This window comes from Lithobates pipiens, unplaced genomic scaffold, assembly GCF_037356315.1.
Source record: "Lithobates pipiens isolate NorthernLeopardFrog02 unplaced genomic scaffold, aLitPip1_a1.2 Scaffold_18, whole genome shotgun sequence".
NCBI lineage: Eukaryota > Metazoa > Chordata > Amphibia > Anura > Ranidae > Lithobates > Lithobates pipiens.
This window is the reverse complement of record NW_027507758.1, coordinates 584,932,307-584,960,080: the sequence shown is the minus strand read 5'-3', so window position 1 is coordinate 584,960,080 and position 27,774 is coordinate 584,932,307.

Below are 27,774 nucleotides of genomic sequence, written 5' to 3'. Positions count from 1 at the left end.
CAGGTCCTGAGTGTAGAAGAGGAGAGGGTGAGGTCAAGCTGAACCGAGGCATGATCCGACCATGTCATGGGGTTCAACTCCGCGGCCACTGCCGACGTCAGTAGAGGCGCCGTTACAAAAATATAATCCAATCTAGAGTACATCTTGTGTGGTGGGGAATAGAAAGAAAATTGCCAATGCGTAGGATGTTTAATCCTCCAAATGTCTAGGTATACTGCAGTAGGCCTCAGGTGTACCAAGATGGCCGCCGGGTCTCACCTCTCAGGCCGCAGCGCTGGCTCTCCTCCAGGCCTCCAACGAGCGAACGTCAGCCCCCTGTCCCGGGCGGGGGGGGTCCCATGGGCCCAGCGGTGAGTGGTGTCCTTGGTTCCGGCTCGGGATGTGTCCCACAAGGCGCCGTCCGGAGGTCCCGCGGTGCGGAGTAGGCCGCAAGATGGCGGCGGAGACCGGCCTGTCTCGCCGTCTGCAGCCCCGTGCTCGACCTCGGCGTCGGATCGGCTGAAAATAATGGCTCCGTCCGGAGCTTGGATGTTCCCCCGGCTGGATGGAGGATACGGCGGGGCGAAAAAACGCCCTACGAATGAGGATGGACAGGGATGCTTGGATTTTAAATTTTTGATTAAAGATTTTTTACAGTGTTGCACTATTGGAGGTCTCTTTTTCTTTTTGAGGTTCTTTGAGAGATAGCTCTATAGAAGCCTTAAAGGAGAACATATATTGATTGGTGGTTGAATATCTGCTTTCATCTTTCAAGAGATCTAATGCTTGATTAGCTTAGCACGAGAGTGCTGGGCTCTGCAGCTGGTGAGTGCTCCAACGAGGGGGGTCACGGACACTGATGGTGCGGTGAAGGCTTTATATAATCGTTTGGACACTGATTAGATTTGCACACGGAAAAAGAATTAGGATTGATGGACTTTTTTCAATTATTTCCTATGGACTATTTCATCACATTTTCTTTGGTTTAAAGAATATTAATAGTTGTATTTATATCTTTTTGGTTTGAAATAATCACATTGAGTTTGCTATTCACAAATATTTCACAAATATTTCATAAGAAATTATATATATTTGATTAATTGTATATGTTATATTTGGTTGCATATACACTTTTAGGAGTAACACAGTACTAGCGCTACAAGGTGTTATTTATGTGGTAATTTGGATTGACAGATTTATATTCACCTTCTTGTCTACATCGCAGTGCATTGCTGGTTGCTGATTGGCCAAGCATGCACTATGACCCGCATGCTTTGGCCAATCACAGTACAGAAAAAATGGAGAGCCCTGATTGGCCACGCCCCACACTATATAAGGCCGCCTGCTTGGCGGCCTTGTGTAGTGTGTTGCGGTGGTGATTAGACATAGAGAGAGAGAGAGAGACAGTGTCATTTAATTTGAGTTAGATAGAGTAGGCAGGCAAGTCAGTTATCTTCAGTTACAGTGTGTAGAGGATATATATGCATCCCAGGTGTGTTGTATATACATTTATATATATATATATTGTGGCAGCACGCAGGTAAAATCACCTGGTTGTATCCAGGATGGTAAATATGTGTGTCCTAGATTCAGGCTTTATGCAGACTTTTACAATTAGAGGGGAAGAGTTAATGAGCCCAGCTGAAGTAAGTGGGCTCATTAAGACCTCTAAAAAAAAAACCAGCATGCTTAGGGAGATGCTCCATCCTGGAACCAGTTTTGTGTGTATAGACTGGGGAGTCTGAGATCCCCTACAATAGAGACAGGGATTGGGGCAGCAGAAGGCTGCACCCAGTTGTTAGACAGGGAGTCTACGTGTGTAGTTAGAGGTCAAGCTGACCAGGATTTATTTTCTTGTTTTATTTTGTTTGGCTGTTATATGTATCATTGCATGTAGCCTAAATAAACCGGATCTTTTGTTTTTTGCACCTACACCGCTGTCTGCTGTGCCTGACTTTGTGTTGTGAACCCATCCAGGGGGTCACACACACCCGCTACCGAGCTAACCCCCTCACAGTTGGTGGAGAATTTTGGCAGTTTTTTTTTCAATTTTTTTTTAAAAGGCCAGCATGGAGGAGATACTGAGACAGCTGGCTCTAGCAAATGCAAATCAGCAGCAAGCAAATGCAAATCAGCAGCAAACAAATGCGGCTTTACAAAAGAGCCTTGCAGCTCAACAACAAGCCCAGCAGCAGGCAAATGCAAATCAGCAGCAGACAAATGCAACTTTGCAGCAGAGTTTGGAAGCTCAGCAACAAGCCCAGCAGCAGACAAATGCAACTTTGCAGCAGAGTTTGGAAGCTCAGCAACAAGCCCAGCAGCGATCTGAAGCCCGCTTCATAGACATGTTGCAGAAGCAAGAGCAGAATTTTCAACAGCAAATAGAGACATTGATACAGCAACGTCCGCAGACCAATGAAGCAAGTGGGTACAATAATACCGCATCCTTTGGTGTGAGCCGTTTACTGACAAAAATGACTGGAGAGGATGATCCGGAGGTGTTTTTGACCACATTTGAAAGGACTGCTGAAAGGGAAAAGTGGCCTAAGGAGCAATGGGCTGGACTGGTGGCCCCTCTGTTAACTGGGGAATCGCAGAAAGCTTATTATGACCTAGAGCCTGACCAAGCAAAAGACTATGTGGTGCTAAAAGCAGAAATATTGGCACGGCTGGGTGTCACCCTGGCAGTCCGGGCTCAGCGTGTGCATAACTGGACTTTTCAGGTTGGAAAACCTCCCAGGTCTCAAATGTATGATCTCATTCACCTGAGCAGGAAGTGGCTGCAGCCAGAGATTTTGACCGCACCAAACATTGTGGAACGTGTGGTTATGGATTGTTTCCTGAGAGCTCTTCCTACTGCCATCCAAAAATGGGTAAGCCATGGAGACCCAGAAAATGCAGATAAACTTGTGGATCTGGTTGAGAGGTACTTGGCTACAGAGAACTTGACCACCTCTTCCAGGGACTCACGGACTTTCCCCCCTAAGACCAGATCATCCCCAGTGGCGGGTAAGATGACTCCAAGGGGTGAGGGTGGAGAGAGTGAGAGGGTGGGAGTTCTACCTAAGGTCTGGCGGGAGCAGCCCAGGAAGCCCATGCTGCAAGAGGCAGCGAAAAAAATTATTTGCTACCGCTGCCGGCAAGAGGGACATATTGCAGCCAATTGCCCAGTTGTGGATGAGCCTTTGCAATGTGACTTTATAAGGGAGAGACGTCAGTCGCTGTTTGCGACAGTTGCATGCATGGCCATTCGGGGACCTGAGAAACATTTATGTAAAATGTGTATTAATGGTAGACATGTTGATGTGTTGCTAGATTCAGGTAGCCTGGTAACATTGATAAAAGCTGAATTAGTTACTACAGAGGTCTCTGGGAAGAACAGGGTGGCTGTTATTTGTGTGCATGGGGACACCCGAGAGTATCCTGTAACTTCAGTGTTTTTTGAGACCCCCAAAGGTAACCTCTCTCATCAGGTGGGGTTAGTGTCTCAGTTACCACATGATGCTATTGTGGGAAGGGATTTTCCAAAATTCTGGGAACTCTGGGATTGTCCTGAGGCCCCCATTGGTGCCCCTATAAACCAGGAAGATGACCAGAATTCCTCTGGGAGTGGTGAGGACTCTCCTGAATTTCCCTTGTCGGTATTGGCGGGGGAAACTCGAGAAACTGGGGAGGAGCCAACATCCTCAGATGAAAACATGCCGTCTGTGGAGTTTTCGGATCTTGAGGTTCACAGGGAAAATTTTGCCACAGAACAGTTAAAAGACCCCACCCTAATAAAGGCACGGGAAAATGTGGTGAAAGTAGATGGCGAGTTAGTGAACCCAGATAAGACTTGCCCTTATCCTTACTTCACTATGGAAAGGGACCTGCTGTATCGAGTGGCTCAAAGGGCAGAAGAAACCATTGAGCAACTTGTAGTACCCAAACCTTACAGGAAGTTGGTGTTAGAATTGGCTCATGGACACATTCTGGGAGGTCATCTGGGGACAGAGAAAACCAGAGAGAGGGTATTGCAGAGATTCTATTGGCCTGGGGTCATGAAGGAAATAGAAAAGTATTGTTCCTCCTGCCCTGTGTGTCAGAAGTCGGCACCTATGCCACATTTCCGTAACCCACTGGTACCTCTTCCTATCATTGAGGTCCCCTTTGAGAGGATCGCAATGGATTTGGTAGGTCCGATAATGAAGTCTGCTAGGGGGCATCAGTACATTTTGGTTATATTGGACTATGCCACCCGTTATCCGGAAGCAATTCCTCTCCGAAATACCTCGGCCAAAACCATAGCCAAAGAGCTATCCCTTGTTTTTAGCCGCGTGGGTATTTGTAAGGAACTGCTTACGGACCAAGGTACACCCTTTATGTCCCGGGTTATGAAAGAATTATGCAAGTTGTACAAAGTGAAGCAATTGCGTACATCTGTGTATCACCCCCAAACAGATGGGTTGGTTGAAAGATTCAACAAAACCCTAAAACAAATGTTAAAGAAGGTGGTGGATAGAGATGGAAAGAATTGGGATTGTCTAATACCCTATCTGATGTTTGCCATTAGGGAGGCACCCCAATCCTCTACGGGTTTCTCACCCTTCGAGTTGCTCTATGGGAGACACCCAAGAGGGCTGCTGGATATCGCCAAGGAAACTTGGGAAAATGAGAGTTCTCCTCACAGGAGTGTGATTGAGCATGTCGCCCTGATGCAAGATAGAATTGCACAGGTAATGCCAATTGTAATGGAACATTTAACCCAAGCGCAGTTAGCACAGCAGAGAGTGTACAACCGTGGGGCCAAGACCCGTACTTTTTCCCCGGGGGATAGGGTCTTGGTGCTAGTCCCTACGGTTGAAAGCAAATTTCTGGCCAAATGGCAAGGTCCATATGAAGTAATTGAAAAAATTAGTGAGGTGAACTACAGGGTTAGACAGCCAGGAAGGCGAAAGCCGGAGCAGATCTATCACGTCAATCTGCTGAAAGCCTGGAGGGATAGGGAATCCCTAGTCACAGAGACTTTGTCACAAGTACAGCCTGATTGCTTAGTTCCTGAGGTTGGAATAGCAGACACCTTATCGAAACCCCAACAACAGGAGGTTAAAGAGTTTGTACTTCGTAACAAAGAGATTTTCTCTGAGCTTCCGGGACAAACATCTGGCGTAGAGCATGACATTATCACCCCGCCAGGAGAAAGGGTAAAACTAAAACCTTATAGAATACCAGAGGCCCGACGGGAGGCAATACGTGGGGAGGTTCAAAGGATGCTGGAATTGGGTGTGATAGAGGAGTCCCAGAGTGACTGGTCCAGTCCTATTGTACTAGTGCCCAAACCTGATGGGAGCTGGCGGTTTTGTAACGATTTTAGACAATTAAATAAAGTTACAAAATTTGACACCTACCCCATGCCACGTATAGATGAGTTGATTGACCGGCTGGGAACAGCCCGATATATGACAACTCTTGATCTCACCAAAGGGTATTGGCAAATTCCCCTGGCCGAGTCGGCCAAGGAGAAAACTGCGTTTGTAACCCCAGATGGGGCATTCCAATATAAGAGAATGCCGTTTGGGTTACAGAATGCACCGGCAACATTCCAGCGGAAAATGGATAAGATTCTGAGGCCCCATCAGAAATATGCTGCAGCTTACCTGGATGATGTGATTATCCATAACACAGACTGGGTCTCACATTTGCCAAAAGTACAAGCAGTCCTAGACTCTATCCGGGAAGCTGGGTTTACGGCCAATCCAAAGAAGTGTATCATTGGACAGGAGGAGGCCAAATATCTTGGGTACACTATTGGGAGGGGGGTGATAAAACCCCAAGTCAATAAAGTCGAGGCCATACAGAGTTGGCCACGTCCCAACAGCAAGAAACAGGTACGAGCCTTTCTGGGAATCGCTGGCTATTATCGACGATTCATTCCCCATTTTGCTTCTCAGGCTGTGCCCCTCACCAACCTGACAAAAGGGAAAGAGTCGGTTATGGTTAAATGGTCCCCAGAGGCTGAAGAAGCATTTCAGTCCTTAAAAACAGCCTTATGTAGCCAGCCAGTGTTGTACTCACCAGACTTCTCTAAGGACTTCGTGGTACAAACTGATGCATCAGACGTTGGGTTAGGAGCAGTGTTATCCCAGGTCTGGAACGGGGAAGAGCACCCAGTCATTTACCTCAGCAGGAAGTTGAAGTCCCATGAGGTAAATTACTCCACGATTGAGAAGGAATGTTTAGCAGTGAAGTGGGCTCTAGATTCCCTTCGGTACTATCTGCTAGGTAGGCACTTTGACCTGGTGACTGATCACGCTCCTTTAAAGTGGATGGCTCAAAACAAGGAGACCAATAGAAGGGTAAATAGGTGGTTCCTGGCCCTACAGGAATTTAACTTTACAGTTAAGCATCGCCCTGGTGTTAAAATGGGGAATGTGGATGCTTTGTCTCGGATACATGCGTGTCTGGCTGCTTGTGTTACAACCCCAAGGTTGAAACAAGAGGGGGGGGGTATGTGGCAGCACGCAGGTAAAATCACCTGGTTGTATCCAGGATGGTAAATATGTGTGTCCTAGATTCAGGCTTTATGCAGACTTTTACAATTAGAGGGGAAGAGTTAATGAGCCCAGCTGAAGTAAGTGGGCTCATTAAGACCTCTACAAAAAACCCCAGCATGCTTAGGGAGATGCTCCATCCTGGAACCAGTTTTGTGTGTATAGACTGGGGAGTCTGAGATCTGTTCTGTGCGGTGAGTTAACGCCTGTGTGGCAAACCCCTACAATAGAGACAGGGATTGGGGCAGCAGAAGGCTGCACCCAGTTGTTAGACAGGGAGTCTACGTGTGTAGTTAGAGGTCAAGCTGACCAGGATTTATTTTCTTGTTTTATTTTGTTTGGCTGTTATATGTATCATTGCATGTAGCCTAAATAAACCGGATCTTTTGTTTTTTGCACCTACACCGCTGTCTGCTGTGCCTGACTTTGTGTTGTGAACCCATCCAGGGGGGTCACACACACCCGCTACCGAGCTAACCCCCTCACAATATATATATATATATATATATATATATATATATATATATATATATATATATATATATATATATATATATATGGGAAGGATGTAGGACAAGGTGCAGTAGTGTTGGAGGTTGTTCCACCACCACGCCTCCAAAATGCTACTACTGGTGATTCTGACACACCTCTCTTCCACCCCCTTCTCTTCTTCTTCCTCCATGGCCTCTTCCTGTGCTTTGTACTCTGAATCAGCGGTGCTCCGTAGGTGTTCAAGGGGCTACGCAAGTACGCAGGCAAAAAGATGCCATGCGGTGCTTGTGCTGGTGTGCTTGGGGGACAGGAGCCACACTGGGGCAGAGATTCTGCCAGCTCTGCAGGGGCAGGCTGAGAGGTGGTTGACGCCACGCAAGCTTAAGCCAGGAATGGTGGTTTGCGACAATGGCACCAACCTCCTCTCCGCCCTCTGACAGGGACAACTGACCCATGTGCCCTGTTTGGCTCACATCCTTAACTTGGTGGTGCAGCAGTTCTTGGGCAGGTACCCGGGTTTACAGGATGTCCTGAGGCAGGCCAGGAAAGTCTGTGTGCATTTCCGCCAGTCATATAATGCCAGTGCTCGGCTGGCTGACCTCCAAAAGGAATTTAACCTGCCCAAGAACTGCCTAATCTGTGACATGCCCACCAGGTGGAACTCAAGGTTGGCAATGCTGCAGCGGGTGCACACGCAGCAGAGGGCCATCAATGAGTACCTGTGTGACTATGGCACCAGGGCAGGGTCAGGGGAGCTTGTTTTTTTTCCCCATGCCAGTGGGCCATGATCAGGGATGCATGCACTGTTCTGTCACCATTTGAGGAGGCCACGAGGATGGTGAGCAGTGACAGTGGATGCATCAGTGACACTGCCCCTTTTGTCCACCTGTTGGAGCACACGCTGCATGGAATAATGGGCAGGGCATTTAAGGCAGGAAGAGGAGGACTCTTCAAGGCCCCCTTTATCCAGACAGTGTTCCTGCTGGCCTGCCGATCGCACAGGAAGAGGACGAGGTGGAGGAGGAAGATTGTGTCAGCATGGAGGTGGAGCCTAGCACTCAGCATCAGCAGCAGTCTTTAAAGTGGAGTTCCACCCTCAAGTGGAACTTCCGCTTATCGGAACCCTCCCCCCCTCCGGTGTCACAGTTGGCACCTTTCAGGGGGGAAGGGGGTGCAGATACCTAAGACAGGTATTTGCACCCACTTCTGGACATAGACTCCCACGGGAGTCTACGCTTCTTCCTGTCCCGCCGCACTGTCTGCTGGGACACACATGGATCCCAGCGCGGACCATTCCCATTGCGCTGCGTGACTCGCGCATGCACAGTAGGGAACCAGGAAGTGAAGCCGCAATGCTTCACTTCCTGATTCCTTCACCGAGAATGGCGGCGGCAGCAGCCGAGAGCCATAGCGATTGATCAGTCTCATTCTGCCGACATCGCTGGACCCTGGGACAGGTGAGTGTCCATTTATTAAAAGTCATCAGCTGTAGTATTTATAGCTGCTGGCTTTTAATAATTTTTTTTCCAGTGGACTCCCTCTTTAAGGGATCATTTACAGTCCCAAGAAACCCATGGACTTGTAAGTGGCTGGGAAGAGGTGGCTGCGGATCATGTCATCCTTAGTGACCCAGAGGACTCCGGATCAAATGCCTCAGCTAACCTACGCTGCATGGCCTCCCTGATCCTGCAAAGCCTGCGGAAGGATCCTCATATTCGTCAGATCAAGGAGAGGGATCATTACTGGCTGGCAACCCTCCTTGATCCACGGTACAAGGGTAAGGTTGCGGACCTTATCTTGCCGTCGCAGAGGGAGCAGAGGATGAAACATCTTCAGGAGGGCTTGCAGAAAGGTCTGTACAATGCGTTCCCAGAGACTGGGAGGTTCCAAATTCCTGGTCCTAGACAACATATTGCTGAGGCTTTGGTCAGTCACAGAAGGAGCGGTGGAGAAGGTGGCCGTCTGAACGATGCTTTCAGACAATCTTAGTCCGCAGCCCCAAGGTATGATCGGTTCCAGCAACCATCACCAGCGGGATAAGGGACAAGATCAGACTTGGACACCTTTCCCACGAACATCTGGGTTACTGGGTCTTGAGGCTGGATCACTGGCCAGAGCTTGCACAGTACGCAATTGAGCTACTGGCCTGTCCTGCATCCAGCATTCTTTCGGAACGCACATTCAGTGCTGCTGGGGGCTTTGGAACTGATCACAGGGTGTGCCTGTTCACCGACTCGGTTAATCGAATGACCTTCATGAAAATGAATCAGTGTTGGTTCACCACCAGCTACCAAGCACCTGATGCTGATGTAACCGAATAATTTTTTTTGAAATGTCAGATCCCTTCAAGACTTCCTATGCTGATGCTGAGTGACTATCCTGTTATGCTGAGTGACTATCCTCTTCCTCCTCAATGATCATGCCGATAGCTTGTAAGAAATTTTTTGGTTCTGGGCACCGCCACCAGTGGGTAAGACCTAATTTTTATGCCCCTGTTTAACAGAGGCGTGTAATTACAATTTTTGATGCAATACTTTGCAGCAGGGCTCATTCCTGTGCTCCAACTAGAGTATCTGTGAGGGGTTGCAGTGTTGTGGCACCAGTGCCTATGGCCCAGTTTTTCTGCCCCTGTTTAACCAGTTCCTGACCAGCGCACACCGATGTACGTCGGCAGAATGGCATGACATTTATATGCCGCCCTGCCATCGCAAGCGCCGCCACCGGTCGCGGGTCCCGGGGACTCGATCGCCGCGGGGATACCCGCGATCATGTCACGGGGCGGCTGAACGGGGAGATGCCGTTGTAAACAGCATCTCCTCGTTCTGCCTCGCAACACATGCCGCTGATCTCTGCTCCATGTGATTGGAGCAGAGATCAGTGTTCACTAACACAAAGCCCAGCCCCCCATAGTTAGTAACACGCCCCTAGGAACACTTAACACCTACACTGCCACCCCCTGGTTAACCCCTTCACTGCCAGTGTCATTTACACAGGAATCACTGCACTTGTATAGCACTGATTGCTGTATAAATGACAATGGTCCCAAAAATGTGTCAAAAATGTCCGATGTGTCCACCATAATGTCGCAGTCACAAAAAATTGCTGATCGCCGCCATTACTAGTAAAAAAAAAAAAAAATTATAAAAATGTCATAAAACTATCCCCTATTTTGTAAACGCTGTAACTTTTGTGCAAACCAATCAATAATCGCTTATTGCGGGTTTTTTTTACCAACAATATGTAGAAGAATATGCATCAGCCTAAACTAAGGGGAAAAAAAAATTTTGTATATATTTTTGGGGGATATTTATTATAACAAAAAGTTAAAAATAATGTGTTTTTTTCAAAATTGTCGCTCTATTTTTGTTTATAGCGCAAAACATAAAAACCGCAGAGGTGATCAAATACCACCAAAAGAAAGCTGTGGGAAAAAAAGGACATCAATTTTGTTTGGGAGCCACGTCGCACGACAATTTTTTTGTTTCAAACATTTTATTGAAATATAATGAGCAATACAATCAAGGTCAATACAATAAGCTCAAAATAATAAGCTTCATACACGCACAATCATGTGTATAAACCAACATGTACAAATATATATTGGGAATAACAGTCGGGGTTTAACAATATCATCATAGGCAAACATTTTCCCAGTACCATGTACAGTAAGATAAACCCGTTTGGGGCGGCAAGTATGGGGTTAGAGGTACTAATGGGGTGATCTGAATAAAATAGAATAACGGGATAGAAACGGGACAGATAAACAGGTAAGTTGTGCATTTTCAGCCATCCACCCCTAATGGGAACTCACTGTGGAGGCGAGAGGTATACCATCTGTGAACCGTAGGTTGCAAGACAGGGTCTCTATGCAATGGTTGGTGGGTTTGTGAACCACCCAATACGCAACATTAAAAAGCAAGGTAATAAGGATCAAAGTACACAGGTGTTCAAAGTCATAACAGGTTTCTATAGTGGGAGGTGTAGGGGAAAAGAGGAGGGGGGGGAGAGAGGACGTGGGAACTAGGGGGGATGCATATAGTGGCAGGGGGTGACAGACTTACGTTTGTGTGGAGCGTCTCAGGTCAGAGTTAATGAGAGAAGAGGGGGTAGAAGAGGACCGAAAATGAATCCAGCATGCCCATATCTGATAAAATTTGTCATGCCTGTTGTGTGATTGGAAGATGAGTCTTTCCATCTCCTCAGTTCTGTTGATCTGTCGGTACCAGTCGTCTAGTGTGGGGGCCAATGTCAACTTCCATCGTCTGGGAATACATAGTGTAGCTGCATTAATCATATGTAGAGCCAGTGAACGCTTATAACTGCGGGTAGGTATGGGAGTGTGGTGTAGGAGGTATTGGGCTGGAGAGTATTCTAGTTGACATGTTGTTATTTGTGTGATTTTTGTCGTGAACTTGTGCCCAGAATGTTTGAATCATCGGGCAGTCCCACCATATATGGAGGAAAGAGCCCACAGCTGACGTGCAAAGCCAACAGATAGGAGATGTATCAGGGAATATTTTATGGACCTTGTCGGGGGTGCGGTACCATCTCGAACAGAGCTTGTATCTGTTTTCCTGCGTGGAAACATTAAGAGATCCCTTGTGTGCGTGGTTATAGATCGATAGCCAGTCTTCATTTGACCATGTAGTGTGAAGCTCAGTCTCCCATAGTTGCCGCATGGGGGTGTGTAGTGAACTATCTGCAGTGAGCAACGAAATCATCTGGGAGATAATATGTGTTTGAGGTTCTGTACTGTTGCAAAGGTTTTCAAAGGAGGTAAAGTCCCTACACCAACACGTAAGTGGTCTGGACGCATGGAAAAAGTGTCGTATTTGGAGATATTTAAAAAACGGTAATTGCAACTCCGGGAATTTAGTCACCATCTCCGAATAGGAGAGCAGAGTCTTATGACGGAAAAATGGGTGTGCTCTATAGGTGGGCTGAGGTTGTCGTTGTGATGATCTTGGGGGATCTCTGGGTACAATATCCGGCGGAAAGTCGGGGTTGGCAGATAGAGGAGTCATTGGACCATTCGGAAGATGTAGGCCAAGCGTGTTTGATGCTCGATTAATTGCACGAATCGAGGGTGCAATTAAGGGGTGTGTTTTGCACGTCTCAGGGATACGGGATTGAGGAATCCATGGTAAATTGATTAGAGGGATGGGAGTCATTGATTGCTCTAACTGAACCCAGGCTTTGGAGTGATGGTGCAAATGCCAGTCTACAATCCTCTGTAGAAGGTTGGCGTAATAATAAGTGTGACTGTCCGGCACACCCAGGCCCCCTTTTGCCTTGGGGAGGATGAGTTTCGCCCAGCTTAGGCGTGGGGATCTGTGAGACCAGATAAAGTTTCTGCACATCTGTTTGTAAGCATTAAAAAATGTTTTAGGGAGGTCAATAGGTATAGCTTGCAATAGATATAGCAATCTTGGGAGCACATTCATTTTTAAAATGGCAATCCTCCCAAACCACGAAAAGGATGTCTTATGCCATTTTAGGAGATCCTCTTTTATGTTTAGGAGCATTGGGCTGAAATTGCATTCATATAAGTGGGAGAGAGCGTTTGGGAGTTTAATACCTAAGTATGTTAGAGCATGACGTTCCCATTTGAAAGGAAAGTTCCTTTTACATTGTGTTACAAGCCCATCTGATAGTGTGACCGGTAATGCTTCGGATTTATCGAAATTGATTTTTAAATTTGATATTGTGCGGAAAGTGTCCAAATCTTGTAAGAGATTGGGAATGGAAATGATAGGGTTGGAGAGAAAAAGCAGGATATCATCCGCGTACGCTGCGAGTTTGTATGTCTTGTTGTTAATCGATACCCCAACGATGTTTTGGTTTTCCCTGAGCATGTTAAGGAGCGGTTCTAAGGTGAGCACAAAGATGAGCGGGGAGAGAGGGCACCCCTGACGCGTGCCATTGGTGATGGAGAAGGCGTTCGACAGGCGGCCGTTAACCCTCACACGTCGCACGACAATTGTCAGTTAAAGCGGCGAAGTGCTGAATCGCAAAAAGTGCTCTGATCTTAAGCCAGCAAAATGGTCCGGTCTGAGAGTGGTTAACAGGGGCACGTAATTCAATTTTTTGATGCAATATTTTACAGCAAGGCTCATTCCTGCGCTCCAACTAGAGTATATGTGAGGGGTTGCAGTGTTGTGGCACCAGCATCAGTGCCTAAGGCCCAATTTTTCTGCTCATTTTCAACAGGGGCGTGCAATTAAAATTTTTGATGCAATACTTTGCAGCAGGGCTCATTCCTGCGCTCCAACTAGAGTATCTTTGAGGGGTTGGAGTGTTGTGGCACCAGCACCAGCACCAGTGCCTAAGGCCCAATTTTTCTGCTCATGTTTAACAGGGGCGTGCAATTAAAATTTTTGATGCAATACTTTGCAGCAGGGCTCATTCCTGCGCTCCAACTAGAGTATCTTTGAGGGGTTGCAGTGTTTTGGCACCAGCACCAGTGTCTAAGGCCCATTTTTTCTGCCCCTGTTCAACAGGGGCATGTAATTACAATTCTTGATCTAATATTTCACAGCAGGGCCCGTTCCTGCGCCCACCAAGACTAACTGTAAGGGCTTACAGTGTTGTGGCAACGCCAACACCTAAGACCCAAATTTCTGCAGAATATATAGGGCAGGCCCCTACTTTCAAACATCCAACTTACAAAGGGAAATTCTCTCCTGTAAGTTCCTTGTTTCACTAAAATCCCTAAATTTTCTAAATCCAATTGTCATTGGGACAGAAAGTGAAGTGAAATCTTCTGAACAGGTGCGCACAGACAGCAAAACAAAGGTTATGGGGTGATAACCCTTCCCTATGTTTTCCAAAAAGCTTAAAAATAGATTTTTTGGCTGGAGCTACACTTTAAAAATGTACCCGTTAAAAATTACAAACAGATTCTACTTAAGAACAAATCTACAGTCCCTGTCTTGTTTTCGCCTGTACACTGCTGTTTGGAGTATATGGGGCCTGGGGGCCCCACACCTTTTCTTTTTTTAATTTGGGTGCAGGGTTCCCCTTAATATCCATACAAGATCCAAGGGGGCTGGTAATTGGCTGGGGGGGGGGGGTACCCATGCCTTTTTTCTCAATAATTTTCATCCATATTGCCGAGACCAGACATTACATTAAAGCCGCAAGCAGTTTTAAATTACTTTTATGCCTTTAGAAATGTCATTTTGTGCAGGGACAGTTCTAAACAGGGGAAATGCGCCACTTTACAGGCATACTATAGACACCCCCTAGACACGATATTTAAAGGAATATTTCACTTTTATTTTTTCACTTTAAGCATCATTAAAATCACTGCTCCTGAAAAAACTGCCATTTTTTTTAAACCTTTTTTTGCATTAATATAAATGGGGCAGGACCCGAGTCCCCCAACCCTTTTTAGGACAATAACTTGCATGTTAGCCTTTAAAATTCGCACTTTTCATTTCTCACGTTCGAGTCCCATAAACTTTAACGGGGTTCGAAAGTTTGCATGAACTATCGGTCCATTCGCAAGTTCTGGTGCGAACCAAACCGAGCGGTGTTTGGCTCATCCCTAGTCTCCAGTGATCCCTGTGACCCTTGCGCACTCCATTTTCACCACCAGTGTCTAGTGACTTGTATTTTCAGCTGCTCATATGTCACTCTTTATCAATGTGATCCCTGTGCATTACTGTGTCTCCAACGACTCCTATGTCTCTAGTGATCCCTGTGGCCCCTGTGTACTCCTGAATCTTGTGACTCTTGCGTCTCTAGTGATCTCTATACTCTTCTGTATCTCTAGTGACTTCTATCTCTCTTTTGATCTTTATGACCCCTGTGCACTCCTGAGTCTCCAGTGACTCCTGTGTCTCTAGTGATCTCTGTGATCCCTGTGCAGTCTTGAATCTCCAGTGATGCCTGTGTCTCCAGTGATCCCTTTGACCCTTGTGCCCACCTTTGTCTCTAGTGACTTGTATTTTCAGTGACTTTTGTGATCCCTGTGGCCCCTATGCACTCCAGAATCTCCAGTGACTTTTGTGTCTCTAGTGATCCCTATGCTCTTCTGTATCTCCAGTGACTCCTATGTCTCTAGTGACCTCTATAACCCCTGTGCACTCTTGAGTCTCCAATAACACCTGTGTCTCTAGTGATCCCTGTAGGCCTTGTGCACTTATTTTGTCTCCAGTGACTCTTTTGTCCTTAGTGGCTCATGTGTCACTCTTGTTCACTATGACCCCTGTACACTCCTGTGTCTCCAGTGTCTTTAGTGATCCCTGTGTCCACTGTGCACTCCTGTGTCTCCACCCAGATAGCAAGGATAACTTGCCACCAATTTGTGGCAGTGTTGCATTGCAAGTCTGTTAAATTGCTGTACATTTTCACTGGCAAGTTGTACACTTACAGAGCACTTGAAGCACAACTTATTTTTTCCAATTTGTAGCAAATTTTGCATGGAAAGTCTCTAGCAAGACCAAAGTTGCAGTGGTGAGTATACAGCATGATATCTGCAAGTCATAGTGACCCCTGTGGTGGCATGACTATTGCACAACATGATTGAACCAGAACTTGCAGAAGACTTGCAGAATGTTTGCAAAGAAAGTTGATCTGCAGTCGTGCAATGCGAACTTGCTGCGATTGTGCAATAAACTGGCAAGTCTAGTAATAGCTTAGCAAGTAAATTTCAAATTTGCAGCACAATTGCTTGCTATCTGGGCAATGACTCCTGTGTCTTCGGTGACCCTTGTGCACTCACATGACTCCAATTACATTCACTTGGACTATTCCCCACACTGTGGATTTGGCCCCATGGTCATGACACTGATCATGAGACCATCACTTTACATGGATTTTGAAAGTAACCTCATAACTAAATAAAAAAATGAGCAGATGGACAGCAAATGCGGTAGGACTTAGATACATATTTTTAAACATACTGTATATGGGAATTAAGACTTAAAAGTAGCAACTAACAAATCGTTGTGTAGGAGACATAACCTTCATTGGACACCATATTCCAAGCTTCCTGAAAATCAGTTTAGATGGGTCAAGGGATCAGGTGAGCACCAGTCAGAAAATATCAGCAAATAAAGTATGTTAAAAAGTTTCATAAAAGAGATGGAACTTATCGAGGGATTCAATGTTTCAAAACTGAAAGGCTTTCATATTATATTTACATGTTTGTCATGATAGGACGATCTTATGGGACTTGGTGCTGTCCTGGTTTGCAATGTAAATTGGATAAGTCTATACTTTCTGTGTATTTAGTCAGCAACACAAACAATATTTCTGTGTCAACTGTGATGTTATATAGTCATTTGCATGTTTCATGTTTTGCGCAAATATCCTTGGAAAGAGATAAAGCTTGTACATGAGGTGTAATAAAGGACAGAATTAGGAAAATGCTTCAGGTAATAACTAACAGCCTGAAGTAATTCATCCAAGGAGAAAATGACAGGAGGGCACAAGGAGACCACTTAGCATGGTAGGTGCTAGCTAGTATTGCAATATGTCAACTCCTATCTACCGTATATACTTGAGTATAAGCCGAGATTTTCAGCCCCTTTTTTTAGGCTGAAAGTGCCCCCCTCGGCTTATACTCGAGTCACCGCCGTCTGCCTACCCGATCAGCGTGTCGTGCAGACAAATGGCGGCCATTCCACTATTCAAAAGCCGCGCCTCCCTGTCTGTGATAGGCGGAACACTCAATTTCCCAGCAGTCAGTGGTCCGCCTATCACGGATGGGCGAACGGTTCGGCCTGAGCATAAGTTCGGGCGAACATTGGCTGTTCGGAAGTTCTTAGAACAACCGAATTATAGGGAAGCCCTGATTTGGCTGAAGCAATGAAAGCTTCACCTGATCAGGGCACAGAGCACTGTCAGATACATAGATAAAATTGGGAAATCCCCGCGCTATCATATACAAATCTCACTAAATACTAGGGGTGGGTTGCAGCAGAACACCGACAGAGGTATAAACCCTACCACTGAAAAACGTGTGACAAAAATCAAATAAGTGATGTTGCGCTCCCTTAAAATAAATAAACAACTCTCAACTGCATACAAAATTGCATACAAAGTTGCATATACCAATACTATAGACCCAACTATCGTGTCAAAGCGTAGTCCATAAATAAAGTGTCAAGTGCTAAAAATTATACTAAACATAAAGCATTTATACAATATAAGAGTGTCCAGTGCTTGATAAGAATCGCATTAAATCTAAGGTGCCTAATGCTTACATACACAATTGCATATGACTGCACAGTAATGTGAACTCATCTATCGTGACCAAAAGTAATCCATGAATAAAGTGTCAAGTGCTGCAAATTATACTTAAAACATATGCACAATATAAGAGTGTCCAGTGTTTCCAAAAATCGCATACACCAGTGGGAATATATCATGCAAACTAATTTTTTTCTTTCCTCAAACCAACGCTGCAAACTGTATTGGTAATAACATATATGTGATCACACAGTGCGATTAAAATATATAAACTAAAAAAAGAAAACACACAGTCTCTTAAACAGCATATAAAGTGCCGAGTGCTTCGTACAGTGCTTCTCCAGGTACAAGGTGCCAAATAAAACAGTGTGTACACACTCCTGTGCCTCTTCAGTGTCCCACACTCATCAAGTGAAATGGCCCCTTACCTTACTGCTGTAAGGCAAACAGCAGAAAACAGGGATCTCAGGCTATCCAGGTGGTGTACCCCTACTCCTGGGTAAGGGATATTGTCCCCACATCAGTTATTAAAAATGGCAGGATCTGTAATTAGCAGACTTATAACAAGACTTCACCAGTCGGCTCTGGCATCGATCTCCCGCTCGGGGGCCCCAGCAATGCAAATTCCACACCAGACGCTGCCGAGCCACCGCGCTTCTCACATATTAATTACCCCAACGTGTCTCACCCCCTTCAGGTCACGGATTGCTGGATTCCTTTTTTTTTTATTTATTCACCCGACCGGCTTCCCTGTAATCCCTGTCATCTGTATAATCCGATCTGAGTCTCTCCGGACACACCGACCACCGCACTAGGCTAGTCAGATCGGATTATACAGATGACGGGGATTACAGGGAAGCCGGTCGGGTGAATAAAAAAAAAAGGAATCCAGCAATCCATGACCTGAAGGGGGTGAGACACGTTGGGGTAATTAATATGTGAGAAGCGCGGTGGCTCGGCAGCGTCTGGTGTGGAATTTGCATTGCTGGGGCCCCCGAGCGGGAGATCGATGCCGGAGCCGACTGGTGAAGTCTTGTTATAAGTCTGCTAATTACAGATCCTGCCATTTTTAATAACTGATGTGGGGACAATATCCCTTACCCAGAAGTAGGGGTACACCACCTGGATAGCCTGAGATCCCTGTTTTCTGCTGTTTGCCTTACAGCAGTAAGGTAAGGGGCCATTTCACTTGATGAGTGTGGGACACTGAAGAGGCACAGGAGTGTGTACACACTGTTTAATTTGGCACCTTGTACATGGAGAAGCACTGTACGAAGCACGTGGCACTTTATATGCTGTTTAAGAGACTGTGTGTTTTCTTTTTTTAGTTTATATATTTTAATCGCACTGTGTGATCCACATATATGTTATTACCAATACAGTTTGCAGCGTTGGTTTGAGGAAAGAAAAAATTAGTTTGCATGATATATTCCCACTGGTGTATGCGATTTTTGGAAACACTGGACACTCTTATATTGTGCATATGTTTTAAGTATAATTTGCAGCACTTGACACTTTATTCGTGGATTACTTTTGGTCACGATAGATGAGTTCACATTACTGTGCAGTCATATGCAATTGTGTATGTAAGCATTAGGCACCTTAGATTTAATGTGATTCTTATCAAGCACTGGACACTCTTATATTGTATAAATGCTTTATGTTTAGTATAATTTTTAGCACTTGACACTTTATTTATGGACTACACTTTGACACGATAGTTGGGTCTATAGTATTGGTATATGCAACTTTGTATGCAATTTTGTATGCACAAAGAAAAACCCTATAAAGATAAATCAACACTTCCAAAAGATGAATCAATCTATCAAGAGAGAGTTAGAAACAGCGCATAATATTCTAAATACAGACAATAACGGTGGTATGCATTAAATGGTTTAAAAAAACTTCCTCAAAACAATTAAACCAGATACCGTAAGTGAAAATATATGTTGAATAAATTACAAGCTCAATATTTCATATTATGTCCATCTAACCAATGTCCATCTAGAAATTAGTGCTTGGTGGTGAGGTCATAAATCTCACAGTCATTCAACATAGTTCATTAAAAATCTATATTGCACTATTGCCCGAAATACACCTCCACGCGTGCACACATGCAAACACCGCAAGGAATCGTTGCCAGTGAAGAGTCCGCCTTAGGTATTTCTCTTACCAGACTCAGCTGGTTTCACACAGCTGATTAAGAAATTCTCTTAGGTGTAAATGCAGGTTTCTTTTTTTCTTCATATACCCCTCCACTCGGTCTCCAAAGGAAGTATAATTACAAAGAAAAGTGCATATAGTGTAATTCCGTTAAACAGACAAGGTGCTTTTATTAAATTAAAAAACCAACAAACATTGCACTCACAAACGTAAAAAGTTTTCCAAGCGTAAAAAAAAATTCAATATATGGATTAGCAGCTAGGATCAGATAGAGACAGCTAGGTTAGAGGATGGTCCTACCGCCCTCAGCAATAGATCGCTCCGCTGATATTTCCCGGCTCGACACTTCTCCCCTTCTTACTCCTATCACTCCTGCTGTGTTCAATCTCGTACGGTTCCACCCTGATGCGTTTCGTCGTATTGACATCATCTGAGGGTGGGGCCATACGTTCCCATCACCTTTTTATACCTATTCGGGTGAATTAACTAATTAACCCTTCGTGGACTATTCCTATGTCTATTCCTATGTACCTCTATGGTGCATGTACCCTGCTCGCCACTAGTAACTCCTACAGGTTTCCTAAAATCATTTTAAATTATTTTTTTTTTTTTTTTTTTTCCAAAAATTTTTTTATTTCAGTATAACAAGATACAGAGAATTACACCTTCAATACATGAATGCATCACAAGGGGAAAAGGAAGGTGGATAAACAGCATGTTATGTCTCAAATAACAAAAACAACAGATGTAACATAGGACATAAAACTGAACACTTGGAAAATGGGAGTCATCTGGCACAAAGTAAAGAACCTTTAAGATTATGTTTACTGCCCGCAAATAAATCTAACAAAGACCAAATCTTACATATTAGAAACCTGAATGGTGCTATCAACATCTCAAATTACTGAGGCAGGTATGGGCAAAGTGAGACAAGATTGTGTGGTAGATATGGGAGGGGGAGAAGCCATAGAAAGATAAAGAGATTGAAATAGAAGGTGGGACAGGGGTACAGAGAGATGATCTATCACTCGTCTCTCATTAGTGATCAGTAGATCCTGCAAATAAGGATATCATCTAGTTAAATCCTGAAACGTATCAGAGGTTATGAATATCTGCCACGGGGTCCACTTCGAACCAAATTTAGTCGGTGTATCTTTAGTGATGTGAATCAGTTTTTCCATGTTAGCAATTTTGTCAACTCTGTGTAACCATTCTTTAATGGAGGGTATATTGGAGGACTTCCAGTAGATCGGGATGCACTGTTTGGCTGCGCTAATCAGATGGAGTGTCAGAGATTTTCGATAAGAGGATTTCAGGGAGGTATTATGATGTAAAAGATATTGGGCCGGAGTAAAGGGGACAATCGCGTCCGTTATCTTGCGGATTACCTCGTGTTGCCAAAAGGGTTGTATAGCTGGGCATGCCCACCACAGATGTAGAAGTGTGCCCCGATGGTTATTACATCTCCAACAGGTATCTGGAATATGTGGGTCCCAGGTGTGAAGTAGAGTAGGAGTACGGTACCAACGACTCAGGATTTTGAACCCATTTTCTTGGGTGGAGACATTTAGCGTGCCTTTATGAATGTTAAGCAAAATGTTTTCCCAGTCCTCACAGGAGAGGGGAGTGTCTAAATCTCTTTCCCAGGCTTTACAAGCTAAAGAGACTGTTGGATCGTAACCTTCAAACAAAAGAGAGTGAGTTTGAGAGATAAGATGTGTCATAGGCGTCGTGGAGGAACAAAGTCGTTCAAATGGGGTCAGAGACCTAGAGTACTCTGAGTGTCGTGAGGAATGTGTCAGGAAATGCTGAATTTGCTGGAATGTCCAAAAAGGTATGGGTGGTGAACGCATATCTAGAGCTAATTGTCTGGCTGAGAGCATTCGACCATTTTTATAGAAGGATTTAGCCAATATCGGTTCTTGTGTCCAATGCTGAACGAGGAAGGACTTGTGCATACCCGGAGTAAAATTTGGATTCATTTTCAACGGGGTAAGGGGGCTAGAAGGGGACGAAATGTTATTTTGTGTGCAGGTAGTGTGAAAGCATTGTATAGTAGGAGCAACAAGTGGGTGAGATTTGACCGTGGCCATCTTAATAGAATGATCAATCCAAGGTAAATGTCGCAGAGGGGCAGTTATGAATGAAGCTTCTAGGGCTACCCAATCTTTAAAAGGCGAATGAACGTTCCAGTCTATTATCCTAGTTAGATGAGTAGCTTTGTAGTAATTGCTGATATCTGGAAGGCCTATTCCACCTTTGTTTTTAGGAAGGGAGAGTTGGAAGAAACTAAGTCTGGGTTGTCGCCCGTTCCATAGAAAATTGGTGCAAATGTGCTTATAGGATTTAAAGAAGGCCAAAGGAATTTTGATAGGCATAGCTTGTAGAAGATAAAGAAGACGGGGCAATATATTCATCTTCAAAATAGAGGCTCTACCAAACCAAGAGAAGATCGGTTTATTCCATTTTTTCAGGTCAGATATAATTTTATTAAGTGTGGGAATATAATTTTTAGCGTACAGATCATCCAATTTTTTTGTAATTTGGACCCCCAAGTATGTGATGTTTTCATCCATCCATTGAAAAGGGAAATTATGTTTACAGTGCTCTACTTCCGTGGGAGATAATGAAATGTTTAGGGCATAGGATTTCTTGAAGTTTATTTAAAGGTTGGAGAGGGAATGAAATAGGTTAAATTCTTTTAACAGGGAGGGGATCGTAATGTGAGGGTTAGTAAGGAACATTAAGATGTCGTCCGCGTAAGCGGCAATTTTGTATTCTTTCACTGTGGAGTGGACCCCTGTGATGTCTGTATTTGCCCGTAGGCTGTTCAGGAAGGGTTCCAGAGTAAGGATGTATAAAATCGGGGACAGAGGGCATCCCTGCCTGGTTCCATTGCGTATGGAGAAGGCATCCGACAGGGTGTTATTGACTCTGATCTTCGCTTTTGGGTGTACATACAGTGAATCAACAAATCTACGTATCTGGGGTCCCAAACCAATGGTCTGAAGGACCCACTGCATGTAATCCCATGCCACCCTGTCGAATGCCTTCTCCGCGTCAAGTGAAAGGAAGAAACCCCTCTGGGCAGTCGACGTTATCAGGTGATGAATGTTGAGGGCTTTAAGCGTGTTGTCCCTTGCCTCACGGCCTGGGACAAAACCAACTTGGTCAGTGGAAACTAATTTGGGGATAAGTGGGAGAAGTCTGTTAGCGATAATTTTGGAGAAAATTTTCAGATCAGTATTTAGAAGGGAAATAGGCCTATAATTTTCAGTCTGGGTCGGGTCTTTGTTGCCTTTCGGTATCACTACAATATGGGCTTCGAGCATGTCTTGATGGAGAGGCATAGTGTCAGATACGGAGTTGAAGGCTCTCCTAAATGGCTCTTGAAGAACCTCCGAGAAGGTCTTATAGTAGACCGCTGGCAGGCCATCTGGGCCAGGGCTTTTGCCACTCTTGGTTTGCTTGAAGGCGGTCGCCCATTCTATTTGCGAGATGGGGTTATCCAGGTCTGACACTATGTCTGCGTTGTTAATTTTGGGACAGAATTTTTCCAGGAAGTCAATGATTTTATTTTTCCTGATAGGGTTAGTTGCGAGGGGTGTATCCGATTGGTTAATGTTATACAAAGCGGAATAGAAACATTCAAACTCCTTGGCGATGTCTCTATTGGAAGTGAGTTTTTTACCTGTGGGGGTATGTATGATATGAACGGTATTTTTAGCTCGTTTAGTCTTCAGAGCTTGGGCTAGAAGGTGGCCGCTCTTATTGCCGAATTCGTAGAATTGTCGCTGGGCAAGTATATATTTCTTGTGAATTGCTTTTCCTAGTTCCTCTCTAATGGAGGTACGAATTAGTTGAAGATCGTTCAGAGTATGGGCGGCTAATGTACGTTTGTGCGTTGTTTCGAGGACTTTAAGTTTTTCGTATAAACCCGATAAGTGTTGTTTCCTATCTTTTTTTAGTTTGGCCGTGATAGATATTAGTTTCCCCCTTATCACACTTTTATGCGCAGCCCACTGTGTGATGAAGGAGGTGTCTGGAGTGTCATTGTTTATGAAGTAATCCTGTAGGCTTTGTTGTATTTGGGAAGTCAATGCAGTATCAGAGAGTATTGTGGGGTCCAATTTCCATGTATGTGTGCGGTCTTGTATTACGGGCAACTTCAAAGTAATTGAAATGGGATGATGGTCTGATAAAACCATAGGTTCTATCGTAGCCTGCTGAAGGTATGGGAGATCAGATTGAGTCAATAGTAAATAGTCTATTCTAGAGTACCGGTCGTGCGGGTTGGAGTAGAATGTATAGTCCTTTTCAGTCGGATGTAGGGTCCTCCAAGTGTCGTGAAGTAGAAGTTGTTGAAAAGATAGCTTGATCTGTTTTAGGGCCCTATACGGGAGAAGAGAGGTACCAGTCGATGTATCTACCAGAGGGTCTAGGGGGAGATTAAAATCACCCCCTAATATTAGAATACCTGATTGAAAGGCTGCTAGGTGATCCGTGATTGACCTAAAAAAGGGGACTTGCGAAGAGTTAGGGCTATATATATATTAGCTAGTGTGATGGGTTTGTTGTGTAGAACACCCTTGAGGAAAACAAACCTTCCCTGATCATCTATAGCGGAATCAGTTAGTTGGAACGGAGTATTTTTGGCAATCAATATAGAAACACCCTTCGTCTTGGAATTCGGAGTAGTGGAATGATAACTGTGTGGAAAGTGGTAATTGGCAAGTTTTGGAGTGGCTTGAGAGCTAAAATGGGTCTCCTGAACGAAAACCACATCGGCTTTCAGGGATTTCATATGTGCTAAAAAACTAGAACGTTTCTCTGGGACGTTCAATCCTTTAGCGTTCATAGACACTATCTTAAGTGAGTTAGCAATTGGCATCCTGGTGTGCTTTCTGGCGTCTGAGGTGGGAGAGAAAAATGTAAGAGCACAAAGGAGTGTGAGACGAGTGATAGAGCTCTAAATAAGGTTGAAGGGGGGTGTGAGAGGGAGGGGAAATTGGGAAGGGAGAGCAATGGTAGGGGTTAGACAAAGGTATGAATGGGTAGGCACAATAGTGAGAAGAAGATCCAGTAAAGAAAAGAAAAGAAAGAAAAAAAAAAAAAAAAAAAAAACGTGTGAGGTGGAAGTTCACTGGAGTCGGAAAGTACCGAAAGGTATTCCCAACAAAATATAAAAACCAGTATGGGTCAGGAGAATCTCACAGAGATTTCCGATGTGGAGAGTGATTGGGGACCAAAACAAGATGAGTCGTTCTCGTGTTTCCTAGAGGTCAGAGAAGTGGAAATAGAGGATATCAAATAAAAGGAATGGTTGCGTTGCTAGGGGAGGGGAGTAGGATGTGTCTGTTCGGGGATTATAGCATATAAAGGAGCAAACTGGACCTAAAGAGGGAGTCGCCTTATAATGCCAGTGACAGTCAACAGGTTGATCGTTACAGATATATAAAGCTAAATGCAGTGAGAGAGGCATAATAGTACAAATAAAGAGAGAGAACAAGAGATGCCACCCAATATCCTGTTAATCTTAATCGAGCAACATAGGGGATAAAAGATTAACGACGGAAAGGAGAAACATAATCTATAAACCTTAGCTTAACAAAACGGTCCAACTATGTCATAGACAAGCTATATGTCAGATCTGTGACCACAATACCGACCTGTAAGGAGGGTGCGACCATAAAACGACTGTAAACTGTATAGAGCCCTTGGGAGGGAAGCTTAGTGAAAAAGGGAACATTAATTAAACTCAAACATAAAATAAAGAATATATATCCCATCACGGGAGCTGCTGAGGAGCAGAGATGAGAACAGATAATAAACTGAGTATGCATAGTGTATGCACACAGAGAGAAGGGAATGTGAATAGATCGTGGAAAAACTTCCTCCTCCTCTGTGTCCATAGTATCAAACCAGATTAATACGTTTGATAAGATAACTGAAAGACATCTATAAATCAGGCATGAACTGTCAGACTTTTAGACCACACAAGCAAAGAGGTAAAGCGGTATAGGAGCGATAGGGACAACATTATTGCGCTGCAACATCCGCGGTAGGAGAACCATTCGAGTCTTTTCCCTCAAGAGTTATCAGGAGAGGGAGAGATGTGGCTACCGGGGGAGGGGAGGCAGCCCCGGAGGGGGCAGCGATAATCCGACATGACATCTCAGGAGAACAAGCAAAACAAAACGAAACGAAAATAGAGAAAGGGAAAGAAAAGAAAAGAAAAACGGAAAGTCCCTTCGTTGAAGAAATGTTGCATGTCAAAGCGCGGTGGTGAGCCAGTTCTGTGTCCCTTCGTTGTGGCAGAAGATGAGTGGCTGGAACTAATGGATCCTATACCGCTGAGTCTCAGCAATGAGGCAGTGTAACAGGTCATGAGGGAAGGTCACTCTCGAAGGCAGTGTAAAGCTCAAAAGGTAAGGAGGAGGGAAAACCGCTGATGAATTGCTCACAATCCCGAACGGGTTAGTGCTGGAAAGCGGAGACTTGTAGATAGATAGCTGTGTGTTCACAAGCAGTGTAGAGCACATCGTGTAAAGCGAAGAGGAGAGGGAGTGCACAGCCGAACGGAACTCAGCCTAGAACAGTATATTGGTAGAGGATAGAGGTATGTAGACAGTAAGCTGGGAAGAGGTGAACATACCGCTCCATGGTGGAAAGAGTTAAGAACGTCGTGGTTTCCTGTGATCAGGCGAGGCAGTGGGGCTGTGATTCCTGTAGTTGCCTCGGGCGTTTGGAGAGGGAGGAGGGGGATGAGCTCTCCTGCGTCTGTTGATGCTGTAGTTCCCAGCCTCTGATATGCCATCCATGGAATCAGCTCTCTGTAAGGTAGGCAAACGGAAATCGCTATACCAGTCAGGTACTTCCACAGGAGGTAGGTTAAGCGAGCTACAAAAGTGATCCAAGTCTTCCGGTACCCTGAGATTAACGGTGTGACCATTGTAGGATACGGAGAGACATAGAGGAAACTTCCATCTATATGGGATGGCACGAGCTCGTAGCACATCTAGTACAGGTCTCAGCTCCCTTCTCCTTTGTAACGTGATGGCTGAGAGATCCTGGAAAAGTTTTATGTCAGAACCTTGGTGGTGTATCCTTTCCCCGTTCCTCGCCTTTCGCATGATCTCTTCTTTTAATAGAAAGTCAGCAATACAGCAGATGACATCCCTGGGGGGATCTGCCTCTCTGCCTCTGGGTCTCAGGGCCCTGTGAATCCTCTCCAGGATGATGGGCGTATCTGGTGGTCTTTCTAGGAGGCCATTGAATATGGCCGTGACAGAGCGGGATAGTTGGGAAGCTTCGATAGACTCGGGTAAGCCTCTCACCCGAATGTTGTGTCTCCGTCCGCGGTTATCAAGGTCTTCTAAGTGGCGATTCATATCGCGGAGGTGGATCGCGTGGGATTCAGAAACTTGTTGAACTCTGCAAAGGGTGACATCATGGCGGGCTTGCGTCTCCTCAACTTCTTCAACTCTCAGGACCATGGATTGAAAGTCTGCTCTGAGCTCCGAAACAGCCGCCGAAAGTGCCCCTTTTATGTCCGCTGTCATTGCCTTTAAATCCGCCAGGCTAAGCGCTTGAGGCGATGCAGCATCAGGCGAAGCAGCTTGCGGGCTTCTGCTACGGGATCTGGCGGCTCTCCTGCCATGAGGGGATGCCTCGTGTGGGGCGGCCTGGTTGTCTGCCGCCTGTCCTCTAGGCCGCGCTCGGAAAATCTCCGGGATCTGCTGAGTGTTAAGGGTATCCTGGCTCCTGGAAGAGCGGGAGGGTAACCCCGAAGGGTTCTGCGGTGTGCTCCCCATTTTAGATGGTTAAGTGGTATCCGATTGTACAGTAGCAGGACCTCAGGGAGTGAGAGCTCAGCAACTAGCGACCATCTTCCTCGGACCTCAAGCCACGCCACCTAAATTATTTTTACTAATTACCCCTCATGCTATATTCCTCTGCCCTTCCCTCCCCTTCAAATGCCATTACTAAATACATCCCGGCCGGCATGTACAAGTATTGCATATGTCTAATTTAAAAATAATCTTTAATGCTGTTACACATATAAAATAGATAAAATAGAGGCGGTAGGTATACCTTCTATATAGGCATTATGCATTTGGGGACACCAGCGCATTCGACAGCGCGCGTCAGCACTCATCAAAAGAATGTGGTGATAGACATTCTCCTCAAGAGATTGCTACATGTTCCTCCCTAATGGGAGACTCGCCGGAATATATTTGCATCACCAGTTCCCCGCTCCAGATACTCCACTTCTAATGCTGATCTAATAAATTACATGCTTTCCTTTGGCTTCTGTGCATTCAGATCCGCCCCACACTCTTCAATGGATGGATCGGTGCTCATCACCTGATATCCTGTTGGTAGCCTTGCACATATACTGCCCTTCTGA